Below are 3,784 nucleotides of genomic sequence, written 5' to 3'. Positions count from 1 at the left end.
GGGGTGGATCCAGATCTCGGGCAACAGCGCAGGGTTGCCAGGTCCTGCAAAAAACGTGCCCCCCACATACCGTTCAAAATCCACCCAAAATGTCCTAGAAGCATCCCAAATAAAAAATGATATTATTGGCCATTTTGGCCAACGTTTTGAAAAATAATACTATTTGAGGGAATATTTTTTTGTTGTTGTTTTAGCAGCTAAATGCACCGTGTGCGTGTGTGCGTGTGTGTGTGTGTGTCTGTGTCTGTGTCTGTGTGTCTGTGCGTGCGTGTGTGTGCTTGTGTGTGTGTGTGTGTTTGTGCGTGTGCGTGCGTGCGTGTGTGTGTATAACACGCTATTTTATGTTGAAATGCGACGTAATCCAGTGTTCACGAAACGTACACTGTCAACGTAGGTATGCTTTTGGCGACTGGGCAGATATACGTGTTTCTAACAAGATGATATCATTAAAAGTTACATAAAGTAACAGTTTAATAACACAAACGCAGGAAGCACATGAGCTGCTAGTTTAGCGAAAGCAACCTGACGTCGTTGAAACATGCGAGCGAGCCGATCAAATCCTAATAACTATAAAACTAAAGATCAGACACAATCACTGACTGAAGATTATGCAAGTAAAAAGTATATTTCTCGCTAGAAATGTTATTAGAAACACGTTTAACGGTGAATCGGTCCGAAAATATTGCATTTCCCATTCAGATAATAAAGATTAATAAAGATCATACACATTCACTGACTGAAGATTATGTAAGGAAAATGTACATTTCTCGCTAGAAATGTCATTAGAAACGCGTTTAATGGTGTATCTGTCCTAAAATATTGCATTTCCCATTCAGATAATAAAGATTAATATAAGCTACGCCGTGTTCCGGAGCCGCGGGGGATTCTGGGAATTGGGGTTCTCAGTTGACAAATGGGGCTTTTGTTAACTTGTTTTGTTGTTAGGATTAAGTGGGGTTAATAGGTTCGGGATGTTATGTGGTTGCGTGTTGTTCTATTAACATTGTTCGTGTGTTCATTATTGTCGACACCGTCACCGAGAGTGACGTGACCATCGTTTCGTGCAGCTGTTCCGTGTTGAAGTCTCGTTCAATAAAAACCAACTCTCGTTGTCGAGCGTTCAATAAAAACCAACTCTCGTTGTCGAGCGTGCCCCCCCCCCTACAAGCGTGTCTCCCCCCCCCTCAACAAACGTGTCCCCCCCCCCTTCAACTAACGTGTCGCGTAGTGTCGTGGATAAAACCCACGGTCAAATTACGAGAGGTCGAGAAGGACTAGGGTTGAATTATAAAGGCTTTATTGTCACCGCAGTCAGTCTCGGAGTTCCGCGTTATATCCTAATTGTGTGGCCTCCACTAAGATGTCCTTGGCCAGTAACAATGCTCTAAACTATGGGCCCTTAACGTTCACGCCCACAATGTCCAAAATACATTCCATACAGTAATTCCAGCATTACGTACAAAAGGGTTGCATGTTAAACATTAGTCACATGAAGTTACATATAATACATTAGTAATATGAAGTGAGGTCTTTCATTAAAATCCATTAATCGCCTTGTTTATTAACCTGATCTTAAATCACCATGACTTACCAAATGGGTATAAGAGATGAGCACTGCGAAAGCAATATCAATTTAAACAGTCAAATATGCATTTGTACTAGTTAACAATCCCACTTTATTTGTCTTGTCTGGCATACAGTCATAATCCTAAAGCTGACAGTGTCTGATTTTAACCGGGGTATGGATTAGTTAATTTAACTCTAATTTGAAGCCTATAGATTACACATTCTAAAGCCACAGACAACGAGGAACCATAGCAGGGCGTTTCCTCTCACCGTGACGTGAGCCAACCGTCTTTGAGGGGCCACTTATACGTAAATGAGGGGGCTGGGGGTACATCTTTTGTAACACGTGAATGAGGACCACATATAAATGTCCCTCAGAATGCAAGCACTTGCTGACCAAGGAAAGCCATGTAAATCAAGTGTTTAACATTTGGCTCCATTGTAAATATATTTACCTTATATTCTCGTATAATTCATACTTTAAGTTAACCTTACTTATACTTGTATCTAAGTGAACTGAGAGATTGACTGATGACATTGGCTACAGAGGGATGTCTGTCTGATCCTCTGAGCTGTTTAATAACAATGGAACAAGGTCTGGAGCCTGCCCCTCCCCCCCTGCTGGTTAATTTCTTTCCACTAATATATATCAACATTTGGAAAATATCCTTTTAAACCTTCATTATTTTCTACCATAGTAGCAGCCAGATAAGTGAGTGGAAATCCAAGGCTACAGTACACCCGCGTCCTTCACCGGCAGTCGATAGTGTGACTGTAGCTGTGCAGTGTCATGCAGCGTACTGTTGTGAGCTGCTAACTCACACTGCTCTATTAATTAGCTGTTTGATGCTGTTAATTGGGCTCCCACTGCTGCACTAATTGATAATGCCATCGCTATTGACAACAGGAAACACAGAGAAATCTGTAGCTGCTGGCAAACCTATTCAAGCTTGGGAGAGCGGGGATGAGAGCGAGACTCACTGAGGAGAGGTTGCAAAGGATGCAGGAGGCGAGAGACAGAGAGGAAGAGAGTGAAGGAGGAAGGAGGAAGGGTGGAGGAGTAGAGGGATGGAGAGGATGAGAGTGTAAGATGGTGGAGGAAGGACACAGGAGAAGGGTGATGGGGATCAACGATCCATTAGATGTTTTGTTTGTTTTGTTTTCTCTTAGTTTTGTTCACAAAGAGGCCTTTCTCTAAACTATATTGCTAATGTCAACATCCACAAAAAGAGCACAAGGGAAACTATTTTCTATTTGGGTTTGAGTCTGTGGGGGAATTGCAATGTAAATGCAATCCCAGGTGTCGAGGCAGGGTAATAGCTATATCATTTTTCTGCTCCACTCTGCTCTGCATAGGCTGGCCCTTCGCTTCTTTCTAATGGCACTGTTTAGGTATTCATTGAAATATCTGTTATTGTATATGGTGTGTGTTTTACCTGTCAACGTCTTATGCTTATAGACGCCAACTCTGAGGTAAAGATGACACCTCGTAAAGCTATTATCACAGCGGTTTTGTTAGAGGACACTAACAATTCCATTTTGCAGACAAAAAAATGAATTGCCATATCTTAAATTTGTCACGCCATGCATCATACAGAAGACACATTGTGTCTTTGACTGGATAAATAACACCATGGTAGTGTTTTAATGGCAGGAACGTTTTGGAAAGCATTTCCTAATGCATGCTTATTTAGCATATTAATCTAGTTAATTTAGTTCACAGAAATATACATTTCTTAATTGAATTTCTTTGTAAGTACAAATGACAGTATACTAATAATCTCTTTTTATTCTGATATTCCACAATCATTGTGACACATGACTCTTTTTCTACGAACCATTTTCTCCTCTGCTTGCAGGAGAAAAATGGTCCTGAGTGGCAGAGAAGTGGAGAGGTCTAGCAGGAAGCCGCTTGGAGAAAGCTATCAGTAGTGTTTGCTAAATGCTGCGGCGATGTCTGGACGGCGGACCGACACGGCGTGGCCACGGACTTCTCTCCCCTGACTTTGTCGAGCCTTTTTTTAACTGGCAGTTTGGCGCCTAATGGCACACACGCCAGGCCTTGAGATCCCTAAATGGTCAACAACCGAGGGCATGCTGCCGTAATGGTTGTCAGGGGTGTGAGTGTGTGTGTGTGTGTCTGCGCATGCGTGTGTGCGTGCATGCATGTGTGTGTGTTAGTGTTATTGTTTCTCCATAGGGAGTATCTAGAATCAGT

This window comes from Gadus chalcogrammus, chromosome 15, assembly GCF_026213295.1.
Source record: "Gadus chalcogrammus isolate NIFS_2021 chromosome 15, NIFS_Gcha_1.0, whole genome shotgun sequence".
Taxonomy (NCBI): domain Eukaryota; kingdom Metazoa; phylum Chordata; class Actinopteri; order Gadiformes; family Gadidae; genus Gadus; species Gadus chalcogrammus.
The sequence above is the reverse complement of the archived record's forward strand: the minus strand, read 5'-3'. Positions refer to the sequence as shown.